General features: G+C 35.3%; 1 long non-coding RNA gene across 1 annotated transcript; it reads right to left on the bottom strand.

Moving 5' to 3' along the window:
* Positions 1 to 15008: 15008 nt before the first annotated feature.
* Positions 15009 to 17330, bottom strand: LOC145820363 (uncharacterized). Its single transcript, XR_014361688.1, has 2 exons — positions 16877 to 17330; positions 15009 to 15540 (listed from the first exon to the last, which is right to left on the bottom strand). It is a non-coding gene; the product is annotated as an uncharacterized LOC145820363 (long non-coding RNA).
* Positions 17331 to 18832: the final 1502 nt, after the last annotated feature.

The following is an 18832-nucleotide window of genomic DNA, read 5'->3' as shown; positions in this document are numbered from 1 at the left end:
ATTTTTTATTACACATTTTTTCATAAAAAGTCAAAAAGTTAACCCAAACATCCATATTTTTTCCCTTAACTTTTTAGTCCAAAAAGACAAAAAGTGTACTTATTTAGAACACCCCAAACAACCCCTAAATGTTTTCCTTAAAATTGACCCAACTAGGTCTCATAATTTTAATCGCATATGTTTCTTTTAAATTCTTTACCATTATATCTATATTCGAACATGTCATCTTAATAATTCATATTTCCATTTCTAGAATATTATATAATTATTAGATTATAATACATATATATTATTTATTTATGTCATATTAATACTGTGTTTGGTGTGGTATATATTTACTTTGACAATTTAGTAGGTGATTACTTTTTAACTTTTATTAATTGACAAGGAAGCTCATATGGTCAAAACTTATTATCTATATATTCTTTTCCAACCATTTAGTTAAGATAACTAATTTGGTTCAAAGCATTTAAATATGGATTATAGTATGTTTTCCGTAACTGGTATTATTCGAGTCGTTATACTTAGGGATTTGGGTAAGCACTAGAAAACAAAATGCTTCCAATGTGGGATGAATAAGGACTAATCTAACACCAGCTAACGAAAACATTTCACATTAACATCTGTAACTTCATTAACATATTTGATTATTGTAGTTTAACTTTATACTATCAATACAATGAAAGTTGGAGACAGGGCTGTTCAAAGATCCATCCGACCTGACTAACCCGACCCGAACCAACAACTCATAGATGATTTCGACTGCCATTTTAATAGGCCACGAGTTAAGATTGCAGATTTTTTATTTTTGCGGTCGGATGATGAATAGATCAAAAAATGAAGAAACCCGACCCAATTGAAATATTATAAAAAGCATTTTCCCAACCAGATTTCTTCTTTTTATTAGCTGGAGTATTACAACCTTATCATCTTAACAAAAAATATTAAACAATTTTTTCATTTTTTTTTTAAACACGCCGAATATCATTATCACCTTCTTTACTTCTTTACACATTATTCAACTTTTTCACCTAAACATCATAATTACTATTACTTAATTCAACCTTTCATCTTTACATCATAATGACACTTTATTCGACTGTCCATCTCCCCATCATCAATACATTTTCTTTTCATTTCAAAACGCTCTCTCATATTTTCATTTAGTTGCTGAAGACTAGTTGTATCTTGTAATAGAACCACAGTAACCTTTAGTTTGGCTAAGACCAGCCAATAATTTTTCGATGGCATAGAGGGTAAAATTTGTCCTGAACTAAAGGTCAAGCATCAAAATCACCAAAGTACTATTTTGATGTAGTAATTTTTGTATGCGTATGGAGTACATATGCTATGTAGTACCTTATACTATTATGATTGGCTTTGATAGTAGGGTCCACTACCTTTATACCACCAGGGGTGGTGGCCTAGTGGATAACACAGTTCTGTCTACAGGGGTGACCCAAGTTTGAATATTGGAAGGTGTGAAACGGCCGAATTTTTTAGCTGGTTCTCTTCGAGACCTCGCACTATACTCCGATCGACCCTGGGCTCTTCTATGGCTTGTAGCTGAGCTTCGTTGATGCCTCGGTGGTGGGTCCCTTCCTATGGGTTAGGTTAAATTTGATCGGCAACCGACTACCCTGGGGTTAGGGCCCATGGACGCGGTGACGACACCATAGAGCATCCTTTTTTTTGGATAAAAAAACGGTCCACTACATTTATATCGGGTGTCTGGAGAATAATAAGAGACATATATATTTGTAATTAGTGAAACATAGTGCCATGTGGCACCCTATTGACATACAACAATTTCTCATTTTGAAGGCTCTCAATTGTTCATGAAAACCAAAAAAGCCTATGAAAACCAAAAAAGCCTTGGCAAACAGTGCAAAGCAGAAACATGAATGTCGTTATACCCACGTGGCTTAGGATCACTTGCCCCAAGAAGTTATTTGATAGTTCAAGAGCATTAAGTGTCTAGTTGTCTCCTTAAAGGAGACAAACAAGTAGTGAGGCCCACTGTTTCAACCAATAATATTCAGATTTGGACACCACTTAGATTTGCCACTGGGGCAATGAATAATTTCACCCTAATTTGTTGTGTCAATCTTCTGTCCCATTATTTAGGGAGTTGGGGTTCTTGCCGTGAGGCCCATTGATGGCATGTTCTAAGTCTTTTTCGATGATCTGAACCGTTCATTGTAAGGTTCATTGAGTAGATCATCTATGTAAAAAATCAAGTAAATTGGACATCTATAGCTTCATAATAAGAACATATTTGTTTTTTTGTTAAAAATAAATGATTAATATGATTTTAATAATTTTTTAAAAATAAGTAGGACTTCATCATGAGATTAACGATATACGATTAACTTGATTTTTATATGAATGATATACTCGACAAACTTTATAATATAAACAATTCGGATTATCAAAATAATAATGTTTATTTTTTATTTTTGATTTATTATTAGTTTGATATTTTATTCTGATAGTAAATTCTATTTAGATTTTCCAACCGTTTCTACAATACTCATGTGAAGGCACAATTTCCATCAAAATGAAATACAAGCAACAAATACAAGTAAAAAAAAAAATGTTACAAAATGTGTTAAAATTTTCAATTCTATACTTGATGTTTGAAAGGATGAGTGAGTTCAATAGGCCAACTCTTGCTAGAACAATTCTAGATAAAAAAAAAAAAAATGTTGATAGTGGTTAAAAGGTTTAAAAGCATTAGAAAACCAGGGCCGGTCCTAGGCATAGGCCTAGTAGGCCAAAATAGACCCAAAAAAGCGGGCCATCCTATTATAATTTAGTGTAATATATTAGGTATGTTTCAAGTCCAAAAAAAATTAAAGAAGACACAAACTAACTTAAAATAAATTGATCCATTAAAAAATTGAAAGGCCCATTCAAAAAAATTAGCATTATTATCCATTGAAAATAGACCCAAAAAAGGGGTCCCTCTTATTATAGTTTAGTGTAATATATTAGGTATGTTTTAAATCCAAAAAAAATTAAGGCCGGCCCAAACTAACTTAAAATAAATTGACCCATTAAAAAATTGAAAGACCCATTTAAAATAATTAACATTGTTGTCCATTGATTTATTTACTTCTAAAAATGCAAGAAGAGCGAGGATCAAGTGACACTTATTAGTTGTTGTAATGTAACGCTACATATTTTTTTGTTATTTTGATACAAATCTTTTGTCTTTTACCTTCAAATTTTTTTTTTTTTCATTCAATGAAAAAAAAAAATGCGAAGGGCCCCAAAAATTTATTAGTTAATTGTTGATTTTGAGTCCCGGAAATCTCAGGGCCAGGGCCTGCGGAAAACCCGAAGTTTCTAACTGTGAAATTGTAATGAAATTGAGGTAGAAATGGGTTTGAACTTTTAACGCACTGATTAAAGGTTATAACAAACAGTGGGTTATAAGTCCAAAATCCATAATAAGAATGTTTAACAGGTCAATTGTATAAGGATGAAATGCAAAGAAAAAATGTTTATGATCATATATGGTAGTAATTTTATATGGCATGAAATATAAAAGAATGTTCAGGTTATTAGTTGAACAACCGGCTTATTTCCTCCATTTGAAGCATTGTTCTCAATGAAAGCTGAGATTAAATCAAGTGTGAAATCACTACTACAATAATACTTAAACATCACACATTTATATTTAAAAACATCTCACTTTTATAAAGCGTGATTAAAAATTTAATCTTGATTTTTGAAATAACTGAGATGCTACTTTTTTTATTTTTTATTTTTATCTTGGTTTTTAATTAATTGTGATGGTAGTTTATCATTTTTATCTCGCTTTTTTTATTCCATTCCACTTCATCTCTCTCTGTATTCATTCTGTTTTTCATTCATCTCTCTAATATTCAATTTCATTCTGCTTGACCTCTTCATATCTTCATCGACTGGGGCTTTGTTCTTGCCGTGTGTGGTTTATGAAATACTTGGAGTGATTGATTTCAGTCCATTAAAGTGATTAGAGAGATTGCAAGTCATGGGTTCTTATTCTGTTTTCATATTTTGCTTTGTTGTTTGTAATTTTAATGAGCAAGATGATTGCACTCAGAACTAATAGCTCAGTAATTACCAATTCAAAAAAGGTTCAATGACATGAAATTTAGAATTTCTAATGTTTGCAGAATGATGATGCAAATTCGATATTTTTGAGAGTAACTACACCATGCCATAACTTCCCTTTTGACCTCAGAATAGAGGTTGGGACATTGAACTTACCTTAAATAAATAAATAAAATAAAAAGAAACAAGGAGTAGCATGCTTTGTTGCCATATAATAAGTTTGATATAATTACATCGAATTCTCTTTTAATAATATTAAAATGATCGGAATTATGGTTTGTGGACATATGACAAATAAGAGTAGAATATATATATATATTTTAAAGTAAAAGCATTGACATCTTTCGTTTTTCACCCTTAAACCTAACAAATTATTAGTAAAAATGGAGCTAAGTTTTAGGTAAATTAAAATCTTAAGAGAGCTCAATATAATTATGTCAAATTTATGCTAATCAAGTTAGAGGTTTACATGAACGCTTGGCGCCTGCTAGTTATGTCAAAAGGGAAATCCCAATTGTGAGTAGAGTGCTTTACTTGAGGTTACGAGATCTTTAAATAAGTTGGTCTAAGGCATGTCATTTTCTAAATCATATGTCCTCAAATCTTCTTATTGTTGATTGTCCAGAATGAAAGCTAGTTTTTTTCGTACTTATATCTATTATTGGTGACTTGTTTTCTTCCTTTATTCATGCAATTCACAGGTGAGGAAAACCCAGATTAGTGAAAGAATGAGGAAACAACAAGAGCTTGTGCCAAACATGGACAAGGTAAGAAGGATTACAGCAATGTACACACTTCATCCTATGGTAATAAAACTCATGTGATCTTTCTGTTTCTTGTAATTGGCAGAAAACAAACACAACATACATATTATATTTGGTTGTTGAGTACATTAAAAAAACTACAAAAGCAGTACAAGGTATTAAAGAAGAAACCAACTGTTGTCTTCATTGGATTTTTTTTTTTTTTTGGGTTTCTGATCAGCATCATTGGAACTCTTTTTATCTGTGCTTGATCACTGTTTATTTATTTATATTGTTTTCATACACTCAATGAAAATCGAACAAATTGCAAGTGTTCAATTAATATGAATATCTGTGACTGTCATAGTTTCCTTTTGTCTTGCGTGTATGTTTAAATGCAATTTGGTGCTTTTTATTGGTGTATACTAATGGGATCTTAATGAGAGATTTTGGGAAACTGTATGAAGGGTGATGGAGCACAGGATAGTCATTTTGCATGGATGACTTTTATTACGAAACTTATGAGATAGATAGTTTAGATCATTGGTGCAGGCCCGAACTGAGGCCTACAATAAGGGTGTGGAGACATGAAGATATGGAGAGATGAAGGTATGGAGGGGAACTTATCCCGATGGGACACAATTTGCTGAAGAGAAGCAAAGACATTGGAGTTAATAAGAAACCTCAGTTTTAATGAAGAATCTGGTTCTGAGCCATACACTCTGACTGCCTAAAGTTGGGATGGGTGCATGCATCAGAAGGTTTTTACTTTCCTGACTTCAGGGGAGATTTTAATGCTCTAAATTAAACAATGCAATTAATACATGTTCTTTTTTTTTTTTTTTTTGAGGACGAAATAAATAAAATAATTCATATTTTTGTGAATAGTTTTTTGTACCTATAACTTTTTTCTCCATTTTTATATTTTACAAATTTTTGGGTTACAGTTCTAAAATTTTAGAAGAAACTAGAAAAGGACCTAATTTTTGAGATTGAATGAAACAATGAAGTGTACGGCTAGTTTTCTAAATAGGTTAACTTCATGATCGTGTGATGACAAAAATGATATATATCATCACATTTATCTATCCCTTTACTTCAATTTCTATGTGTATTGATGCAATAAATATCATGTGTGTATATTCTATATAGAACCATCATATTTAAAAAATGATTGAACCCATCAAGCCATATGAGAAGTCACTTAGGAAAAGAAAAAAATTAGTGAAATATTTAAGTGATATATAACATCCCTCTATCCAAAATTATTTTAACTTCATGGAAGAGTTCCCTATCGTCTAAAATTAAGTAATAATTTTATATGATTAAATTTTTGCAAAGACAAGGCAGTTCACATAGCACTGAAAAAGCTAGCCTCTTATGAATATGACAATTTCAACTTTCAATTACCAAATGAGACCAATTGGGAAAAGAAAAAAAAAAAATTGTGGATGCTATGTTTTTAAGTTATTCCTCAAGAGGATGACTGCACAAATGCCAACATATTTGTTTTGAGCTTGCACATGACTGATATCAATATAACTTAATGCTCTTCAACAGCACATTGCAACCCAAAGATACAGAGGTTTTGAAGTTAGATTTTCAGAGACCAATTCCAACTCAAAAGACGATTAGACCAAATATATATATATATATATATATTGTAAACTTTCAGTGCAACATCTAAAACTGCTTTATCTTGTTCCGTGTGGTGCACATGCAAGTAAAAAAAAAATGCAGTTTCACTGCATGAGCCTCTATCACTAGAAGGTCTGCCAGCACATTCGTAAACTATTTAAAAGGCAATTTTGCTTATAATACAATCGTAATTCGTAAGCATCTAGATGAATAAAGAAATTTTGTACATTCCAGGTTCAAGGATTTCAAAAGAAATCAGTACATTCCTGCATAGCGCATCAGAATTTTGGTATTGGTGGCGACTTATATGCACCTATGAGAGTAGAGCAAAAAAAATTTTTGGAAAACTTTTACAAATGCAGAAAGATCTAAATAACTAATCTGAAGGATAAACACGACGTGAGTTGGATAAACACGACGTCACAACAGTATACAAACTAGAAATTTACTTTTACAATTTACATGGAAAAGAGAAAACCCATGTCTCAATGGCTTTACCTATCTAGCTCAAACTCTGAATGAGCTGCTTGAAAAAGAAACTAAAGGTGATATAATAGAGGGTAAAATTAGTACTGAGATAAAGGTGAAGCATAATAATTAAAAAAAAAAAAAAATTACACTATTTTGACGGCTCTCAATTAACCATGAAAACCAAAAAAGCCTTTCCAAACAATGCAAAGCAGAACCATGAATGACACACACAGGGGCAATTGAGCCAAATGCCTCATAGTGGCTGCCAAGACAGCAACTACTTTAGTTTCTTGATGATGCTGAGCTCCAAAACTTTGGATGATTTCTGTGAGTTTCCTTCCTTCATGTTTATAACCTTTTGAAAGTTAATTCTCAAAACCTGGTCACTGATATATGGGGAACATTAGTAACAAAAATGAGCCATGAAGCCTACCATAAAAGCTTTTACACTATGGACTCACAGACTTTATGAGAGCTAGATCTAGACATTAGTTGAGTCCACACGAGATAGATAACTTGTTTATTTGGATTTTTTAACCAATCAAGCATAAGATTTTTAATCTTACCTAATCCAACTAACTCGATTTTTAGGTACTCCTTTTTCTGTAGAAGAAAGTTTGTCGGATAATTAAATGGTTCATTTCAATCTACTGAAGATGAAAAATTGCCCTGTGTTAAGTATTGTTTTCAATTCCTACTAGCATACACCAGTTTTGGTTTAGAATTTTTTTCTTTGAACAGTGTTTTTGTTTAGAATTTTCATTCCACTCCAGTAGCTTAACAAGTGTAACCAACATGGGAATAGGAACGGATGTTCCCCATTTCCTTCACCTTTTAAAGGGAAGTGTAGGCCTCTGACTTTTTTCATCTTTAGGATTAAATCAGCAACTGTATAGCAAGGGATATTTCGATGTCCTTTTACCTGAGTTGCAACTTTCTCTTTCATTAACTCCAAAACATTTTCCCAAGAAACTACACCATTATTGAAGACAAGGTTATTTTTGGTTTTCCAAATGGTTCAAAAAAACTGTCATGGATGAGTATAGCCTCCCATAAGAGCTTTTTTGACATTCTTGAATTTGATTCCAAACGAAATAAGGCATTAATTGATGAGAAACAAACCCATTCCATTCCCCACCAAGACAAACAACCACCCCAAATTTTCCAAGATCTTCTACAGAGTAACTCATTCCCACAAATATAATAGAGCCTAGAACAGAATTCATCGAGAGCATTCATTTTAATCAAAAGATCATAAATGGTAATCCTTTTGCACCGGACTAGCCAATCAAAACAGGGCAATGCTTTTCCACATAAAGTCTATTGTAGGAATAATACAACATTGAGATGAGGCAGACATGATATGTAAAGATTTTAGTGAGAAGTTACCTAATGGGTCCGCCCTCCAAATTAATTGATCCATTGATTGGCATTAAGCTGATCAACCTGTGGCAGCATTTGTAACAACCTATAATGAAGCACAGGCGCAGATACGGATACTAGTACGGATACGTTATGGGTACGCTGATATGGAAAAACCTAAAAAAATTAAGGTCTTGGCATTGTTGGGGTACGTCAATAAATTTTTTATTTATTATAATTTATAGTTTGAGATTCAATTTTCAAATCAAAGTTCACTACCAAAACTAAAAGGAGAAATTACAAAATTAAAAAAGAAATCAAAGTTCAACAATACTAATACCAAAGCAAAATCTATAAACTATTTTAATGTCATTAAATTGGAGAAATTATAAAACAAAGTTTCATTCCAAAAAAGGCATGCTAAGAAAAATTTGAAACCTTGAAATTTCAATTTTCACTTCCATCAACTTCATCATTGAATAATATATCTTTCATCTCTAGCACATCAAGTAAAGGATTTGCAATTTCAAGTAAATCAGAACTCTAATAAATTAAATGTATCGTAACCAATGTCTCATAGCTTGGTGTACTCATGATGTATCCATCCCGTACCCATGAAGTACCCATGGAGTACCCAACTATCAAAAAATATATAAAAAGTACCCGATACGTATTTCGAGTACCCGGTACGCATGCAGCCTTATCGGTACGAGTACAAGTACCTAGTAAGTATCTGGTACGAGTACGATAACATGTTTGGAGTACCCTTGCTTCATGATGGTCTTCCTCCTCCCGTACAAACAAAATCTTCTTCTATGACATATCATGAGTCATAATGATGAAATCATTAATGATACCATCTCTGTTACATCGACACCCATTTATCAAACCAAAAGAGAAATCTCACTCCATTCCCAATTTTAGTAGCACATAGGACATGTTCAGAAAATAAATAAATAAATAATAAAAATAACAAAATAAAAAAAAACTGCATTATCCTTTAAGCAATGAAATATCCCATCTCTTGTTGTCCCAATTTATCTTTTCACTGATCACCCTTTTCCAAAAGGGATTTGGCTCAGATGCAAACTTCCACCAGAACTTAATCAAGAGAGCTTCATTCTCAACTTTTAGATTAGAACTACCTAGAATCTGTTGAATTCACCCCATGTGAAGGGGAAATTGTCTTGTGAACACACCTTGGTTGGTCAACAAGGAAGTAGGCTACCAACCATGTCAAAGAAGGAGGCTGCCGAAGTCAAGCATGGAGGCTACCCAATGGCACTCCCACCTACTCCAAGGTGTATAAAATGGAATGGTGATGGTGAGTTGTAGACAGGGCAAATGGCAAAACACATTGCTGAGAGAAAGGCACAAAACAGAGAGAGCTAGTGAGAGCTATTTTCTGTTTGTCAGAGAGTGTGAGTGAGTGTGTTATATAGAGAGACAGTGAGTTAAGAGTGTGTAATCTCCTCCATTTGTTGATATATAACAACATCGCTCCCGTGGACGTAGGCCGGTTTGCCGAACCACGTTAAAACTCTTGTGTTTTTGCTTGTGAGTGTCCCCTGGTGTGCCCACGATCCGCAACAATTGGTATCAGAGCCCGGGTGGAGAAAAATCGAGTTTTTTCCGAAAGTGTCCAGATTTCGAAGTGGTCGAAATCCACTTTTGAGCATACCAGGAGGAAGGCCAGGAGGAGAGGAGTCCAAAACTTCAAACCACAGGTCAATCGGAGGTGTAACGCGCCTCCACGCGCCACCTGAATATCGCGAGTGAAGACCACTCGCACACACGCGCCCCACGCGCCGACGAAGGAAGAAGACGAGTGGGGGCGCGCGTGAAGCTGACGTCAGGCTGACGTCATCCTGCGCCGAGCCGAGCCGAGCCGTCGAGCCGTTGACCGCGCCGCTGACCAGGCCGAGCCGTGCCGGAGCCGCGTCGCCAGCCAAGCCGCGCCGCTGAGCCGCCGTTGACCGCGCTCCTGCGCCGTTGACCGAGCCGTTGACCTGCCAATCCGGAGGAATTATCTGGTGCTTCTCAGGCGCACCAGATTCAGCAAATCTGAACCGTTGAAACTGTTTTGGCTAGATCTAGGCCATTCGGAGTCCGTTTTTGGCGACCCAATAGTGCGTTCCAACTATTTGAAATATTCCGGACCCATCCGTACGGTCAGATTCTTACATCGAAATTTCTTTAAAAAGGGAAGAAATTTACAATGGCAGGAAAAGGCGCAAGTTTCATGATTGAGCCTTTTAATGGTAGTAATGACTTTACCCTGTGGCAGCAAAGGGTGAAAAACATTTTAACACGAGAAGGTCTGGTGAAAGCTCTTCTCAAAAAGTCCAACAAACCGGAAGACATAAAGGATGACAAGTGGGAGGAGTTGAGGGAATTGGCAAACAGTACAATTCAGTTGTATCTCGGGAACAACACACTCCGGGAAGTCATCAGTGAAGTAGATCCGGCGGAGCTATGGGCAAAGTTAGAGATGAGGTACAAGTCAAAATCTTTGACAAACCGGTTATCTCTAAAGAGGCAGCTATATACACTTAGAATGCCAGAAGGTGCGAACCTCACAGAACATCTGGACGAGTTCAATAGGATCACAATGGAATTGGACACCATTGGAGACAAGACCCAGGAGGAAGATAGGGCTATGATCTTGCTGGTCTCTCTACCTGCATCATATGAGCATCTCAGGACAACTCTATTGTACGGGAAGGATGCTCTTGGACTGGATGAGGTGATTGCTACGCTCATTTCTCATGAGTCGATGAAGAAACAGGAAGGTAGCAGTAGCAAACACCCAGAAGGAAATGCCATGGTTGCCTCAGAAAATGAGCAAGGCAGAGGTAGGTCCAATGATAGACGGGGTAGATCCAAATCAAGAGGACGTTCGCAATCAAGGTCAGGCTTCAGGAGAAAGTGTTATTACTGTGATCAGGAGGATCACCTCATAAAAGACTGTGCAAAGCTCAAGGAGGACAAAGCACAAAAGGAACAGGCGAGCTCATCAAATGTCGCTGCTGCAGTAAATGCTAAGGATGAGTATGCATTTACAGTTTCGTCGAGTATGACGAAACCTGACTGGATCTTAGATTCCGGAAGCACATATCATATATGCATGGATAAGAAACTTTTTTCTACCTACCAAGCCAAGGATGGAGGTATTGTTCGAGTGGCTAACAACACTGTGAGTAAGATTGTTGGCATGGGAACAGTACGGCTGAGAATGGAAGATGGAAAAATTTTCACGTTGGATGGAGTCCGACACGTGCCAAGACTGAAGAAGAATCTAATTTCCTTAAGTATGCTAGACATGAAAGGTTATAGCTTCACATCTAGCAAAGGAAATCTCAAAGTCATCCATGGAGATACGGTGATGCTACATGGACGACTGGAGGGGAATCTGTACAGGCTTGTGGAGAAGGTTGTGACAGACGGAGCTACTGTCACTTACCGGGCAAGACGTACAAGACATGCACAGAAGAGACATAGGGCCCAGCAGACATGGCAACCAAAGTGTACAAGAACGCATGGAGGCAGTTCGGAGGTGCACAAGACGGAGCCATTGCGGCCAATTTTAAAGACAGCTCAGAGCAAAGAGACCAAGACAGCAAAGCATGTCCCAGGAAAGAAAGTTTCTTTTGCTCCTGAATTAGAGACATATTGGGATCTCTCCAAGACTGGATGGAAGGGAGAGATGCCATCTCAAAGAGTTGCAAAGTAAAGCTTTGCATGGCACCCCAGTGAGGGGGTGCCGGGCACTCCAGGCAAGGGGGTGCAAGCATCTCAGTGAAGAGATGCAGACTTTGTTGAATTTGGGCGTGACAAGATTAGCAGCAGTGTGTGCAGTGGATCACCTCACATGGGTTGAGGGGGTGATTTGTTGAATTCACCCCATGTGAAGGGGAAATTGTCTTGTGAACACACCTTGGTTGGTCAACAAGGAAGTAGGCTACCAACCATGTCAAAGAAGGAGGCTGCCGAAGTCAAGCATGGAGGCTACCCAATGGCACTCCCACCTACTCCAAGGTGTATAAAATGGAATGGTGATGGTGAGTTGTAGACAGGGCAAATGGCAAAACACATTGCTGAGAGAAAGGCACAAAACAGAGAGAGCTAGTGAGAGCTATTTTCTGTTTGTCAGAGAGTGTGAGTGAGTGTGTTATATAGAGAGACAGTGAGTTAAGAGTGTGTAATCTCCTCCATTTGTTGATATATAACAACATCGCTCCCGTGGACGTAGGCCGGTTTGCCGAACCACGTTAAAACTCTTGTGTTTTTGCTTGTGAGTGTCCCCTGGTGTGCCCACGATCCGCAACAGAATCTGGCAGCCTCACAGCCTGTGGTGGAAAAGTTCAAGAAGAAGTTAGCTTTATGGAAGAGAAGGTGCTTGTCTTTTGCAGGAAGATTAACCTTGATAAGATCAGTGATGTCAAGTTTGTCTGTCTATTTCCTATCCTTGTTTAAAATGCCAGTGGATATTGCAAGATCAATTGATACAATTCAATCTAACTTTCTCTGGGAGGATATGAAATTAGGAGATAAGTACATTTAGTTAGTTGGAAGGAGGTATGCTTGAGCAAGATTCAAGGAGGATTAGGGGTTAGGAATCTTAGGGAGGTAAATGATTGCCTACTAGGTATGGAAGAGAGGAGAATGCATTGTGGAAACAAGTGCTGTGCTGCAAGTATGGAGGGACTGGTGGCAGATGGAGTCCGTTATCAGTGGATCCAGGTTTGTTGTCTACTATGTGGCAAATTAATTCATCTAATCCTGCTTTGAGTGAATTCTTTTGGAATAACATCAAAACAGTTGTGAGTAATGGTAAAAGGATTCAGTTTTGGGTTGATAGTTGGATTAACAATTAGAGTCTATGCGAAGTCTTTCCCAGATTGTTTTCATTGTCAACTGAGAAAGATGGTTCACTGTTGTATTTTTTCCAAAGGAAAGGAGTGGGTAGGGACTGGAAGTAGCTTTTAGAAGGCCTCTGTTTGCTTGGGAAGAGGAGGAAGTGCTAAAGATGTATGATTTGCTGCAGATTGCATCTAATCTGAATGCATTGGTTGATGATTTTTTTTCCTAGCTAGCACACTCCTTTGGGTCCTTTACTGTGGCATCAGTTTGGAATTGGGTGAAATCATCCGAAGGACCTGAAATTACAATTACAAAGAGCAAGTAATATAGCCACCCCCCCACCCCAAAGTGCAATTTCTGAGTTGGCTAGCTTGGAGAGGCAGGATTACATCCTCAGATTTCTTGCTTAGGATAGGAGTGTTGAATCCTAATGCCAACATACTCTGTGTTTTGTAAATCTAAAGTGGAGTCCATGAATCATGTGTTACTACATTGTTATATGATTTGGAGAGTTTGGTCTGATATTGTCAAATGGTGGAATTTGAATTGGGTCATCCCTGGCTCTGTGGAGGCAATTTTGCATTGGTGGTCGGGTACAAAATGTAAGTTTCAGGTGAAGGAAATGTGGAAGGTAGTCCCATTAGCTTTGATGTGGTCTGTGTGGAAACTCAGGAATGAGTGTCTGTTTAAAGAGGCAAAGCCAGATTTTGCAGAGTTGATTGAGTTGGTAAAGGCCAGAGTTGCTATGTGGGCAAAATCAAATTTGAAAGAGTTGAAATACTCAGTTCATGATTTAGTCTCTAATCTGGAGCAGGTATGCTATTGTGTGTAGCAGGGTGTTAACCTCGTTGTTGCTACTGGAATGGAGTGAATCTAGTTGTTGCTGCTGCTGGTAGCTGCTGTTCTGTTTTATTTTCCCTTGGTAGTGCTCAATTAATTCTACTTGCTGCTGCTGCTAGTTGCTGTTGATTGTTGCTGCCGCTGCTAGTGTGGCTAATTGGCATTAGGTGTTGTCAGAGATGGGAAATAGAAGTATGAACTGTTAGTAGCTTGAGAATGCAGGGAATGGTGGATCTGGTGCTTGGCTGCTTGTATTTCTGGTTGTTTGCTGTTTGGCTGTTTGTATTGTTTTTTGGCTGCTTGTATTTCTCTCTGTCTTGCTCCTCTTTTGGTTGGTTTCTCACTAGCTTGGTGTTATGCTAGCAAATGATTTCCGTGTACAAATTGGTGCCAACCTAGTTGGGATGAGTTTGCATACTCTTAACTCTTTGTGCACTCACCTCTCTTTCTTTATATTTTGGTTGAGCTTTTTCATTGTTCGAATCTTCTCATCAATAAAGTTTGTTTTGCTGATCAAAAAAATCTATGTAATGAATTTTTCATCATATGTGATTATGCTCACTGTAATTATAGTCATAGGTTAATATTCAATGTTTTGATTTGTTTTGACAGAAAGACTCATGTTAAACTTATAGTAGGCAGGACTGAGGAGGTTGTTGCAAGATTATTTCCTTTGCCATTTCAGGCATACAATTTGAGTTTAGAAGGTGAAATCTTTTCACCCATCTCTTTTAGAAAAAAATTCTCCAGATGGGCATCACCTCTCTCTCTCTCTCTCTTGTAAAAACTCAATTGAATAACCTAAAAAGGGCATCTAGCAATCATTACTGCAAAATGTGAAAAGATGCGCAGTGTAGTTGAAGCCAAACAACATGAATCAAATTTCAACACTCAGATTATTTGATGAACAAAGTCAATATATACCAAAGATCAAAGTAAATACATAGTACAGGGAGCATACATGGACAAGACAAGCAAGGATGGGAATTGTCTAAGGCAAGCAAAAGATGAGGACAATACCATTTAGCCAATCTAGGCCTTGTTTACATCTGACATGAACATATGTACGACAGATAGAACATACAGCCCATGAGAAGATAGCAATAGCTGCACATAAAGGCTAGAAAGCCAAAGCAGCAACAACAGTAGCATCAGCATAAAACCAGTCAATTTACCACTGCACTTTTATATATGACACATGTACAAAAGCAACAGCAACAAATACAGTATGATAAAAGAAGCAACCCGGTTTACCCCCCAAAAAAAAAAAAACAACACGACCAGAAGCAAGGAAACAACAACAACAATACAGAATCATCAAGCCACTGCATATCTAGATTCATCAAACCTTCTTTAGGTCTTCAACAAGATGCAACATTTCTTTAAACCAGATGCAACATTTACTTCACCGGACACAGCAGAAAATGATTGAAAGAGTCGATACCATCCTTCGGTAGCTCTTTTGGTTTCCCAAGGATAGTGGTAGCTGGGGCAAAGCAGATAAATGAATGTATCGAACCTGGAAATGAAAACAATAACAACAATGACAAATAAACATTTGACAAGCATCTATCGAAACTTAAACCATGAAACCTAAATAACGTTCAGTTGGCATAGATGACATTCACGCCTTGAACAACTTTTACTAAAATCTGAAAACACTGCAGGGAAAAAATAATAATAATAAAATAATAAATAAAATAAAAGAGTGGTTAGCAACAAACTTATGGTGAATGATGATAGCACTAAAAGAAATAGCCTATGACTCTTTGACGAGAGAAGAAAAAAGCATTTCATCATAAAACTACTATTTGCATAAGCTTCAAGTAATGCAAAAATGATAGCAAGACTAACCATATACCGAAAGAAGTTATTATGTCACTAAAGATATAGAGATACACAATGCCTAAACATGATGATATCAAATATGAACAATGGAGTCGGTGTAAGCAACTAAGCATAAACCCATATCCGTAACCTATGGTAAAATTTGAAGTTTCTACCATAGTCATAAGAAGACACAATCTCTATCAAATGAAATACATGTGAAACGTCAAGTAAAACCATGTTACATGCTTTGGTGCTTTCAATTTTTCCAAAAAAGCTTACAATTTTCATCACTTGTTCGGCCATAAGGTGAGTCTTCAATTACATAGTACATATGTTAAGTTAAATGAAATTAATATCCAGCTTAAAATTATTGAAAATTTGATAAATAAATGTGAACAATGGCCAAAATCATTGCGTCACATTGATATATACCTGCTATTTGAAAGATGGATGAGTTCAATAAGTCAATTCTTAACCTTCAAGATATATAATGGGTCAACCGGCTCATATACTTCATGTGAAGAATTGTTATTAATGAAAGCCGTGTAAAGGAGGTGTGAGGTAGGACTTCATAAGATAAACATTTGTACAAAAGCAAACAAATACTTGGTATAACCAACACGATGAAACAATATTTGTGCAGTCCATGCTTCGATTGTTTTTTTCATTTAAAAAAAATTGTTTTAGTTGTACATGCATAACCACAAGTATGCCCAATATAGTGGTATGTGTGTGATCCATTTCAAAAGCTACTTCTACAAAAGAGAACATGCTCGTCTCCTTTTAGACTTCAATGAACAAAATGAAAATCATGTCACAAACCATTATTTGATGAGCCTACCTAATAAATGAGGTCAGGAATTTAAAAACTTGACAAACCTCACTCATGTTCTACTTTCATCAGTTCAAAATCATAGGTGGAGATTCACCCAAAAATCATAGGTGGAGAAACAATTTTACAAAAATAAAAGAAGGAAAGAAAGAGAGAAAATTTGAGATACAGAATCAGATTTGATAATGCTTACATTCAGCTTTGGAAGAGCATAAAGAAAGAAATAGAACTTCAAAATTAAAGAACCCTTAAACCACACTGTCATCCATAGACACCACCACTTAAGCAGAAAAATTGCTGAAAATTGAGAAGTAATTGGGTTAGTGACTGCCACAAAACGGAGATCAAACAACATATGTAGATGAAGCAAAAAGACATCAATTATTCATGGTGAAAATACATAAATTCTAGGTAAGTAATCGATGCTCTGACCAAAAAATTAAAAAAGAAAAAGGAAGATATGGTTGATTATTGTGATTGGGCATGTGATCCTTATTATGTTTGGGGTATTAAGGTAAGAAAACAAATTACCATTCTGCAATATGATTTTTATTCTTATTTTTTATCAGAAAACAGAAAGAGTTTAGGAATAATATTGTGAATCATTACAATCAATAAATAAACAAGGGGAAGGGATAATAAAGGACAAAAAAAAACAGGCAGCATACAAAACCACCTTAAATTCCGAACACAGACCCAAAATCCCTCTATGAAGAAGAATACAGTGGTTGGTTGGCAAGAGACCAACACTGAGAACACTTGAAATGAAATTCCCTTGTTTTTCAATATAATATATATATATATATATTTAAGAAATTAATTTGGCCTCTTCATCTTCAACCTTCATCAAGTTAGAGCATCTCCAATCCTTTATCAATTTTTTTCATTTGCTTTGATTCAAAATTTGAATAAAAAGCTTGATATGATATGAAATAGTCCAATCCTTTCAAAAAAAAAATTAAAAATTCCTCTCTTATCCCTTTTTTTTTTTTTTTTGGTGAACTCTTATCCCAATTTTTTCTTTTTATCAAATTTGATGAAAAAAAACCATCTCAAAATGCTTCTTCTTTTTTATTTTTTTTTCAATTTCAACCCTTCAAATTCAATGTTTTCTTTGTGCTTTTTTACATTTAAAAGGGAAAACTGCTATTATAAAAATAAAAATAAAAATAAAAATAAAATAAAATTAAAAAACATAGCCCAACCTCCCCATATATATACTAGTTCACAGAGCCGTGCAAGGCACATGCTATTATTATAGTATATTTAAGTTTAGAATATTATTCTATAAAATTGAATAAAATAAATTATTAGATATATGATAGAATTATATTGTATAATATTTAACTTCTTTTGATTTGTTATTATCTACTAATGTAGATTCCAATTTTATAACCATATCATTTGGGGTGAATTTATGGGTTTTTAACATTTTTTTTGAATTTATATTAAAAAAAAAGGGAGTTAATTACCTAAAAGTCATAGTTAGAAATGTTATGGTAACTCAGATCCTATCTACGATTGTTTGAACCAATAAGTCCTATTTAGTAAAATTGAGAATATTATTAGTTTTTCTCAATTTTTAAAACTAAGAACATTATCAACCAATAAGTCCTACTTAGTAAAATTGAGAATATTATTAGTTTTTCTCAAGTTTTAAAACTAAGAACATTATCAATTTTGTATAATAATATTCCAGATAATTGTTTCACTAATTGATAAAGAAAACAGAGCACGAGATTAAATGTTTTTGCCTTTCTACTTATTGGTTTGATTCAACTATTCAATAAAATCGAGAACATTATCAATTTTTTCAATTTAAAAACTGAGAACATTTTCAGTTTTTTCATTTTTAAAAGTTTATTTTTTTATTTTTTTTTCTAGTTTTGCACATCAATGTTCCATCATCATGCTCCTTTATAGACACAAAATTTTTAATTTTGCACAAAAAAATAATTCATTTTTTTCAATTTTGTCACATAATTTTTTTTTTTAGTTTTTTCAATTTGAAAGTTAATATTTTAAAATTTTGAAAATCAAAATAAATTTTAAATCATCATGTTGCTTTGTAGATAATCATAAATGATGAATAATCATTGTTTGAAGGGCGATTTCAACTATTAAAAATTTAATGGGACTTGAAGGTTCT

This window comes from Camellia sinensis, chromosome 2, assembly GCF_055761805.1.
Source record: "Camellia sinensis isolate YWXY chromosome 2, ASM5576180v1, whole genome shotgun sequence".
NCBI lineage: Eukaryota > Viridiplantae > Streptophyta > Magnoliopsida > Ericales > Theaceae > Camellia > Camellia sinensis.
Note: the sequence above shows the minus strand (reverse complement) of the source record. Positions and strands in the feature narration are given on the sequence as shown.